The sequence below is a fragment of the Ptychodera flava genome, unplaced genomic scaffold, assembly GCF_041260155.1.
Source record: "Ptychodera flava strain L36383 unplaced genomic scaffold, AS_Pfla_20210202 Scaffold_45__1_contigs__length_1260105_pilon, whole genome shotgun sequence".
Taxonomy (NCBI): Eukaryota; Metazoa; Hemichordata; class Enteropneusta; family Ptychoderidae; genus Ptychodera; species Ptychodera flava.
Genome location: NW_027248367.1, coordinates 1,224,218 through 1,235,377, shown reverse-complemented (window position 1 = coordinate 1,235,377; position 11,160 = coordinate 1,224,218). Strand labels below are relative to the sequence as shown.

The window sequence follows — 11,160 nt, the reverse complement described above, 5'->3', positions numbered from 1 at the left end:
ATAAGGGAAAGAAACTTTTGTCCGGTAGGGTAGTTGCAGCTGGCAATGTCAATTAAAATACAGAAATGTATCACTAATATTTTTGTGAACCTGTGATTCTAAATAGTATTCTTGTAATTGTAAACATGCTAGACATGTGTATAGCTATAAGAAAGACAACTAACATAAAACACTTTGTGCAAGTTACAAGATACCAGTTCCAGCACATCTTTGCAACAGCCACTTGTGTATATATACTGTGGTGCAAGGACTAAAATGGAAATTTACCTGTTTTTGATCATTTCCATTCATCTTTCGTAATAATGTCATGATCCAAGTCCAATCCCAAGCCCTCCACTTTGTCTTTAATGCTCTTTGTCAAGGTCAATGGTATTTCTCATCCTTGATATTGCGCAGCATGCACTGCTGATCCTGAATTGTAAACACATAGACTCGTGATTACTTATAACTCTTTAAATAACAATGATAACCGAATGATTAAAATACATTTGGTGATGGGATGTACTACAATGAATTGCAAACACTCTGTATGTCCTTAACCCTAATGATGATAAGCATTAGACACATGTAAACATTCTAAATCACGTGTGCATACCAGATGTATCTCTCATTGGAATATACTTCATCATAACAGTTTTATGGATCCTACGAATGAAGCTACATGTATTGAATGTCTAGTCATGTGCATTTATCATATAATCTGCATTTCACTAGGCAATTCATAGAGTGCCAAGTGGCAAGAAAATTTTTTAGCAAATTCAGCTAAATAAGAGAAAATAACTTTACCAAAAATGTGTAAGCAATGATTATCACAACAAAGTTACTGATTTAATAGTATGGTAGAGGTGTAATACATTTGATCTACTCAAGAGGGTATTTTAAAAAAAGGACTACAAATGTGTATGACAACAACAGTGTTTCCGCTGCCATTCGCAAGAGCGTGAAATGGCAAATGAAATGTCTGCAGATTGGGAAATATTTTTCAACTATCCTTCGCCAAACTGGTCTGTGCTATTTTTCAGGGGGCTGATCGAGAGTGCAGTTAAAGCCGCACTTTTCAATCCCAGGTTCTCACATTAGTGGAGTTCTTCTCCCAGTCAAACACTTGGCCAGTACGATGTTTGATTTCTATAACATTAATTACACAAACTGATCTCAACCTTTTATCACCTTTTGCTAATCCTGCAAACAGAGTTTATACAAGCGTTTGATTGACGGTCAGTTTAAATCGCCAACAGTCACAACAAAACACTCAAATTTCCTAAAAAATTGTCTTCTAGTCGCGTTAGACTTTTAATATAACCACAGAGTCCGATCGGCAGCAACTTCACGCTGACCGCTTGGCAGTCTGTCTGCCTTCTTGTGGCCGGGGAAAACTAAAAAGTGGCATTTTCTGGAGCGTGTAACCTTGTGTTGACTGTTTGGTGTCCACTAACACAATGAACGCTGCTATAGCTTTGCGTCCTTTTAAAGGGAGGCTCCACCTTTAAAAGGCAGAGAGATTTTTCAACATCCCTGGGTGGTCATTCTTCCTTGCTTTAGTGTGCAGTCTCAGAAAACTATTATAATCAGTAACTTATGAAGTTATATGCCATGCTTTCAGATGGCTGCATGCAATGACCTTGTTATTTTATGACAAGTGCTTTGTAAACAATGCTTTAACATAGTCAGGAAATACTGATTGCAGTATATTTTCAAAAACTAAGCAGACAACAGCAGCCAATGACAGCAAGGGTGGTGAATAAAATGAAACCAGTGTTTCAAACCAGATATGAACTGAAAATGCTCACGTGTTTCATACAGTTATGTGTAAATTTGAACCTTTGCCACATGTTTGCAACTTCATTGAAAGTATTATGATCAACATAATGAACAATAATCACCGCCGATTAATTCTCAAAGGTCATGAAGTATACAAATATGTAATTAGCTGAAATAAAAATATTAAAGTTCTTTGACTGCTGTCATTGTATCACCATTTTATATAGCAAGTGTAATTACCGTTGGCCAAGTCCTTCAAGCCATATATGCCGAGCTGTGAAAGCTCATTAGATATGCAAATTGTAAATTAGCTGACATGAAAATGTGAAATGACTTTTGATATTGTTTTAACCAGGTATAATCATCAATGTTGTCATGTTTTGCCAACTTTGATCAAGTAAATCCCAGTATATATCCCTAATAAGCAAAGTTCATTAAATATGTAAATTAGGAATTGACTTAAGTAAAAATGCTTAATGATTGTCAATAATGTTGTATCATGGTATCTGCAATATATGTAGCAAGTTTTGTCAACTTTGGTCAAGTCAATTCAGATATATATCTCTAATTAGGAAAGTTCATTAAACATGCAAATTAGGAATTGGCTGAAGAGAAAATGCTTAATGACTTTCAATAATATTGTATTACAGTGTCTGAAATGTACATAGCAAGTTACATCAATTGTGATCAAGTCAATTCAGATGAATATCCCTAAGTATGAAAATTCATTTAATATGCAAATTAGGAATTGGCTGAAGTAAAAATGTCTTTTGACTTTCAATAATGTTATATCACAGTATCTTTGATGTATATAGCAAGTTTCAATGACTAAAATCAAGTTAAATTGTATTGCTAAGTTATCCCTATATACCAAAAATCAGACCTCTAGCTCTATTGGCTGGCTCAGAATTAGATATGCACATAATTAATGAGGTACAGGATGTGGTGTCATAAGGTCTCACATCATACCAAATATGAAGGGTGTAGCACTTGTGGTTACTTAGTTATGGCCATATATGTATATTTGAGGTCAAAGGTCATCGAGGTCACATGACATTTTGTCAAAAAAATTGTATTGCTAAGTTATCCCTATATACCAAAAATCAGACCTCTAGCTCTATTGGCTGGCTCAGAATTAGATATGCGCATAATAAATGAGGTACAGGATGTGGTGTCATAAGGTCTCCCATCATACCAAATATGAAGGGTGTAGCACTTGGGGTTACTTAGTTATGGCCATATATGTATATTTGAGGTCAAAGGTCATCATGGTCACATGACATTTTGTCAAAAAAAATGTATTGCTAAGTTATCCCTATATACCAAAAATCAGACCTCTAGCTCTATTGGCTGGCTCAGAATTAGATATGCGCATAATTAATGAGGTACAGGATGTGGTGTCATAAGGTCTCCCATCATACCAAATATGAAGGGTGTAACACTTGGGGTTACTTAGTTATGGCCATATATGTATATTTGAGGTCAAAGGTCATCGGGGTCACATGACATTTTGTCAAAAAAATTGTATTGCTAAGTTATACCTATATACCAAAAATCAGACCTCTAGCTCTATTGGCTGGCTCAGAATTAGATATGCGCATAATTAATGAGGTACAGGATGTGATGTCATAAGGTCTCCCATCATACCAAATATGAAGGGTGTAGCACTTGTGGTTACTTAGTTATGGCCATATATGTATATTTGAGGTCAAAGGTCATCAAGGTCACATGACATTTTGTCAAAAAAATTGTATTGCTAAGTTATCCCTATATACCAAAAATCAGACCTCTAGCTCTATTGGCTAGCTCAGAATTAGAAATGCACATAATAAATGAGTTGCAGGAAGATGCCAAGGTCAAAGGTCAAGTGGAATCCCCAAAATTGTGGAGAGCAATTTGGTCCCCTACTGGCCATTGTCCAATAGACGCTGGCTGTCTTGGACTTTAACATAGGCCAGAATAAGCCGTTGCCATAGCTTAGCTGCATAGGTATAGGGGAGGTCAAAGGTCATAGAAAAATCAGAAAAATAATACTTTAAAAATCTTCTTCTCAAAATTGGCAAGACCTGTGACTTTGATATTTGGCATGAAGGAGCAAGGCTATATGGTCTAACCAGGGTTAGGTTGGTAGCGGGTCGAGTTGACTGGGGTCGAGTTGGTTAGGGGTCGAGATGTCCAGAAACCATGGTCATCATGCTTGCCATAGACTACCATGTATCACAAAAATTAAAACTGTGATAACTTCATTAATATGCAAGCCACGCCCACCAAAACCTTTTCAGTTCTAGCCATTTGAATTCTGAAGATGTCTACCAAATTTGACTGAAATACGTTCAGCCGTTTTTGAGATAATGGGGATACAGACACACGGACACACGGACACACACACACACAGACACACACACACACACACACACACAGACATGGCTAAACCATATGCTCACGTGTGTGAACACGTGAGCAAAAAACGTCACCGTAGGACACTACTGCAGCAAACTCAGAGGCAGCTATTAATGAGCACAGTGTGGTAAACTGTCAATTGGATGACGTCCTGAGCCAAACTTCATGCAAATGTTATAACCTATGCAAATACAATGACCCAGGCCTATCCACAAAACAATTACTCAGCATCGCAGGTGACTCTGGACTATCCAGAATACACATACAGGTACCTGCTATGGAAGATGACCCAGGCCTATCCTGAATACAATACAGGTACACATTTTTGAAAATGACCTGGGCCTATCCTGAATACGATACAGGTACAGACTGTTTGTATTAATGATAGGCCTTAGTCATCTCCCATTTTGTATTCTATATAGGCCAGCTGATTCATCATACATGTACATACTGTGTGCATGTATGTGTATTGGCTTAGGCCATCCTCCATTGCATATATTATGTGTATTGTGGATATATGTCTGTGCCATCTTCCATACCATGTGAATGCATTTGGATTGAGGATAGGCCCGGGTTATCTTCCATACTGTGTACATGTATTTGTGGATATAGGCTGGGGTCACCTCCTGCCATGATGTGTACACGTACTGAGTAACACTGTATTGTGGATAGGCATTGGTCATAATATTTGCATGAAGATATGCCCAGGATGTTGTCCTGTTGAATGTTTACTACGCTGAACAACAAGCAGCACACTGCGACATGCTAAGTCGTGTTCGAGTACAATTAAGCAAAAAAGATAATTGCACAGGTTGTCCGCAGAGTTGCAGGGTAGTAGTAGTTACAAAAAAGAAAGTGTACCAGGAATAGTTTGTTGAATTTCCATGACTAGTGTTTTAATAAGAGAAGAGTCAGCTTTTTTTTCTGTAAGACATATAAAGTGGCCAGACAGGATATTTAAAATACATGTATACACCCAGTTTGATTTGAAACTATTAAGCATTTACTGCTTGGAGTACACCTTCTTTAAGTGAACAGTTGGTTTAATAATCAGACTCTGTGATTGGAGAACTGAAAGCACTTGATGATTGAGGCAGAAGCTATGGATCTTTCAAAGGAAACATCTTGAAGTTACCCTGTCAATGATGCAATACTTGTAATACATCTTGATACATTTACAAAAGTGCAAAATTAAGTCACATAAGTGTGTGGCACACAGGAAATAAAATTTGTTGTGAATGTTATTAAGAAAGCAGTTTGTTCCATAAAAAATAGTTGTTTATTTTCATTGCCACTAATTATCAGTCGGTCAGGATGAGTCCTACTTAAATTTTTAAATCACAAATGTCCAATGGACCTGGTAATGTATTACCTTGAATAGAAATGATTATTGGACCAGTTTAATGTCATCTTGCCACTGTAGCAACTGATAGGACCCACCTGAGTATATATATACAACTGTCAGTTGGATAAAAATCATAAATGCAATTACATGTAATTTTGATGGCTATAGTTCTGGCTAATCAATTTTGGTCTCAATTAGCCAGAATGGTTTAAGGGAAAATTTACCCAGTGGAAACACTGAAACAGTGTAAGTACAAACCTGTGCCACAGCAAGGACCCATTGTCTTAGGAAAATAAATATATTGATGAAAGATTCCCTCAATTCCACAGGTTTTGCTCTGCATTGATGACAACACCATCATCTCTGTTCAGTGTTGGCTCTCTGCATAGCCACACACTGTGTATATGCTTTGCAATGGAGGATGGTATTGTCACTATGTTGCTTTTCACCTGGTTGTCATTGCCCAGTATGCACTGCCTCAGCAAGGGATCTTGAATCTGATTGGGTGAAAAGAAACATTAACTTGAATCATGCAATGTAAATATTATCTCCTGCAAATTGCTGACATTAGTTTACATCAGTTCATTCTAAAACATGGCTTTTTATATGCAAGATAAGACAACTTGATTGTTTATGACTTCTGTAATTTTAATTAAACCTTCTATCACTGGTATAACTTTGCCCTAAACCCATTGTAATCACTGGTGATTGTGGACCTTTTTAAAGGAAACAGGTACATAATGTAGGTCAAGACGTGTATTCAAGCAAGTAGCAATATCTTTATATATTTATTTCAAAGAAAGACCAACAGGAACAAGTCACATTAACAGGCTCCATAAAATAAACATAATAATATGAATGCATGAAGTACAATAAACAATAAACAACAAACAACAAACTATATGAAACCATTAAAAATGTACAAATTTAAGCATGGCATTCTGACCAAGCATCTGAAACTTTGACAAGATAAAGTGTTGTCAATGGCAGGGTTGGAAATGCACGATTCATTTAAAGTAGCCATACATCTTTGAAGAGCCAAGTACCTAAAAACATCGAGTTTTATACTGCGAGTTCTTGTACATGTAGTTTACTGAGAAACATCAAAATTAATATGAAACATGATTGGGACAATCATACATATTATTCACATATTTGTATAAAAATATAAATAATCTCCAATGATAAAGAGGCTAAAGGTTTAAACGCTTGCAGAATTATCCATTATTATTTCAGCTGTAAGGATGCTATGTTTGAAACAGAAGAACTTCATGAATTTCATTTGCACTTGCTCTATTTTGTCCTGTTGAATTTTTTGCCAAGGAGATCACACTACAGACGCATATTCTGAAATACTTACATGTATTAAAGTTACGTAGAGAGCATTGAGGGAGTTGGGAGTTGATGTTGAAGAAAGTATTACAATTCCGCCAAATAAAACCGAGCATGTGAAAAGCTTAACTGATAACGAACGAGACATGTGCAGGAAATTGAAAATCAAATCTTACCTGATGAAGGATTTTGTCAAAGAGCAGTTATCAATCTTTTGATTCTTGTTCCTTCTAAGTTTCACATACATGTACCTCTGAGGCTTTACGACCAGGTTACGCGAGGTATACTAACAGCTGTAGGCAAATGTCAACGAATACAATGAATTAGAATCTTGCAGATAGTCCTATTTCTCACCGTCTGTACAATGGATACTCAACTTTCTAATCATAGAAGCTATGATATATGGGTCAAAAGATCAGTAAAATCATACACTCATTCATTATGTATTACCATGCTATAGACATCTCATTTAATTGGTGGAGCAGAACCATGTGACTGACCACAAATACACAGTATGTAATGGTTTGTTTTGATGTCCATGAATATAAATAATGCTGCTAACATTGTGACTTTTCATCAAAAATGTAAATTGTCAATTGTACAAAGATCATAATCAATCACAAAAACAAAATGAAGCACTTGTGGCCCAAGTTATACATTTTTTAAAAATCTCCAGATTTGACAAATTTTTAGGGTGGCCATGACTGTGCATTGCTTATTACATGCCTTGATGTGAGTGCAAATCAATGAATTGATTGAAAAGGAACATCCGGGGAGTTAGGGGGTCGGTGAACGATGTACTGACTGGTTTCCATGGTTACCAAGGCCAGTGAAGCCCTACAATGTTTTCGACATCTAAGTAGACCCTGAATGATAGATGTAAAATATACATGTGCACACTTCTATTTTGACCTTCGTTAAAATCCGTTTGATGCTGGTCAATAATGGTAAAACTGTTTGAAAATGTCCAGCATATAACTAAATGTCATACAGCATTTATAACCAGAGGCATGTAATAAAAATATTGTTGCCTGAATACATGGGTTTATGTGCCCTCGCAGCAGGAAACGATTTGCCATCCTGGTGTCTGGCAAATTGTCACCTGTTCTCTGGCACATAAACCCATGTATTCAGGCAATATTGCACAAGTTCTGGGGCTCCGTTGTCTTTCACATGGGAAATTTTTGTAAATCTTGATGATTTTCTAGGGTTTGTTGGTAATATCATGGAAATAACAGGCTCTGCCCCGACCATTAACGTTTATCTATAGGCTTTGGCAAGACTGAAAGCCAAAATAAGCTTGCTCGCTAAATATAGCCTTGTAAATTCTTGACTTTCCTCTCGCCCTTGGCCATAAATGAATAATAATGGTCAGAGCATCACCCATTATTTCTATAACATTAATTACATTAATCATTAATTAATATTGTTAAAATATCTGTGATAAGGGCATTTATGTACAAGAAATTAAATTTTGGAATTTCACCAAATGCACTACATGGATTATATGTGGCCTCTGTTCATTTACCTGCCAGCCTTTCCCCTGAACCGGAAGTTTACAAGGTCCCGTTCGATTGATTTCCCTGAACGCTACATGTAAACAATAATTGTAGAGCGGACTTTCAGACCTTCAGAATGAAAATGATTATCAAATCTGTGACTCCATGAAAGTAAAATATGCAATAATTTGCAAAGTTAAATATTAACTATGCACACACCGGAGTTTTTATACACCAGTTTAGCATGGAGCTAGAAATGGTATTTGTTCCTAGCTCCATGAGTGTAGGTAAGGAAACTGTGAACACACACTCATGCTTGCGATCCATGATACTGTACAGCATGTAAACCATTTTACTTGACAGAAATTTCGTCAGTGCATGCACTGTCCGAAAATAAAGCATACGGGCTTGGCACAGCTGCTTCCGATCCCGTGAGAACAAGCTTGATCTCACCATGGAGGTAATCTCTCCTTCTACCTCCATGATCTCACAGTGTGACCTCTATCCGTATGATACCTCCTGGCCGCTGATGCCATATCGTTTTAATCAAACATCTCTGTACAGTACACTGAATCGCCAGCGTATGTAATGCAATTCAGCTCCCGTACGTATGTACGTGTACGTGTTCCACATATGAAAAAAATCTAAGACACGAACACGAAAAAAGAACGTGTGTGACTAAGCAAGTACACTACGTAGCCCTGCGTACAGGTCTGTATTCCCGGCGTTACGGCCTCCGCCACGCCTGAGACCTGTACGCACGGCGATACTTATACAGTGAATCATCAGGTTACCTCAGCTGACGAAAGGGGTAAAACCCCAGCTCTGCGTGGCAGCAGGGCAATGTTTTACCGGCGTTATAAGGCGGGAGGCCGTATAACCCCGGTAAAACACAGTCCTGCCACGCACAGCTATATACCCATGCCGTGAATAACCTGCGGTTTCGTGCAACGTTCACTCTTTCGATCCTCGGCGGTTCTAGCGTATGACCATATGTTGACACAACTGTCACACCACATATGATCGACTATACACCGAAATCAGTGCAATGAATATATCAAATTCAGTCAATTCGAGTATAATATGATCGAGCGTACCTCTGCGTGGCAGGGCTGTAAGTCACTGTGTTCACCGTCCCTCCACCCACGAGGGACGGTGGTGTGTTGAACACACAGTCGACTCGTGGCACGCACGCACAGCTACTAACATATTTAATTGGCAGTACAGAAGTACTTACGTGGGAGGATGGACTTCACAACTCGAGCAAATAAGTTATCATCAGAGCTGTTACCCTACAACGGTGAGACTTGGCTTGAGTACGATGTAGCCTATACGGCGCCGCGTTGAGTTAACTTTCGCCGAGGCCAAGGGTTTCATTCTGCATCCACAGTACCGGTCACCTAGCCGACCGTGTGCGGTCAGCGAAACATAGGTCCGCTTTACACATGTATATCCTTCCATGACAAGCAATCAAGTACGCCATTCTCAGCTTTATTTCGACAATACGTCAACGAAACTGAATGTTCAAATTTTACAGAATGCTTTATACAATACAAACCAACACTTCTAACACATTAAGCTTTCAATTGTAGTGTTAATTTAGCTTCGCTACACTTCGCGACACTTGTTCTCATTTGCATACAACTTTGTATATCCCTTCTTGCACTAGATGAGATTCCGATGAAAGTACATTATCAAGTGACATGGAAATGGAATGAAATCCGACCATTTAATTGGCAGTCAATAACTAATTAAACAAAATGTTCTTCACTAACCAATCACTGAACAGCTTGTATTGACAATTTGAAGTCATTGAAAGCTGAAATAAATAATGAGGTATTTTCAAGGTTTTTAGCCACAATAGTCTTTTTTGAGAAAGCAAATTAAAGCACAAGAAAATCAATAATTAGGCTAAAGTAATTAAATTCTTTGTTTTGCGTCCCCATCCGCTTAGGTTTTTAAGGTTTCATGAAAAACACACACAGTGTATTTGAATAGGAAATTTTAGGACATAACCGCTTAGCTTTTCTGAACTAAAATTTTGTTATTTTATTTGCTTCAATCAAATTACATTGTGTTAATTTTCTTGTGCGTTTTTTACACCGCCTAGATGTGTACCTTTTCCCATTTAGAGAAGATGCAAAACAAAGAATTTAATTACTTGGCCTTAATTATGATCTGTGTCGGCTGAACTGTGCATATTCAAATCTCTCCAATTTGAAGAATAATGCATCCACCACCCTATTTAAACCTGTTTTAAGCAAAGAAAGTCTACATATCACGTGTCCCAGGGCATTCCTGGTTTGGGTAAGGGTTAGGGAAAGGTACATGGGTAAAAGTGTGAGCTCATGTAGAGGCTTTTTGGAGATTATTTTCAAAAGTTTGGACTGCTAACCATAGCTGTAATCACAACTCTAATCAGGAATATCACTTCAACACATGGTAGAGGAAAAGTGGACAAAATATTCATGTTTGTGGAGATAGTTTAGTTCATATTGTTGTTTATGGTAATTAAGCCTTTATCACTGTATACAGACGGTCCATTTGGTCATTATTTCAGGGTTGTGGTTTCATTTCCAAAGGCACGTGTACCAACGTTATTGAAAAATGTTATGTAAACTTCGAATTACAGAATTCTAAAGAATACTGTTTCAATTTCTATAGTATATTCTATATATAGAAAATGGTGCCAGGACTTTGTAAACTTCCATTGATCTTCTATAGATACACATATAATAGTACAGAACTTTACATAATTCTATAGCGTCTATTTTGTAAGGGCATGTAACTACATGCACACAAAATATAGGTACAACTGTGACA

At 37.4% G+C, this 11,160-nt stretch overlaps 1 long non-coding RNA gene across 1 annotated transcript; it reads right to left on the bottom strand.

The window, feature by feature from the left end:
* Positions 1–276: 276 nt before the first annotated feature.
* On the bottom strand, positions 277–9,756 carry LOC139128212 (uncharacterized). Its single transcript, XR_011551227.1, has 4 exons — positions 9,575–9,756; positions 7,015–7,131; positions 5,765–6,003; positions 277–411 (listed from the first exon to the last, which is right to left on the bottom strand). It is a non-coding gene; the product is annotated as an uncharacterized lncRNA (long non-coding RNA).
* Between the last annotated feature and the right edge of the window lie 1,404 nt (positions 9,757–11,160).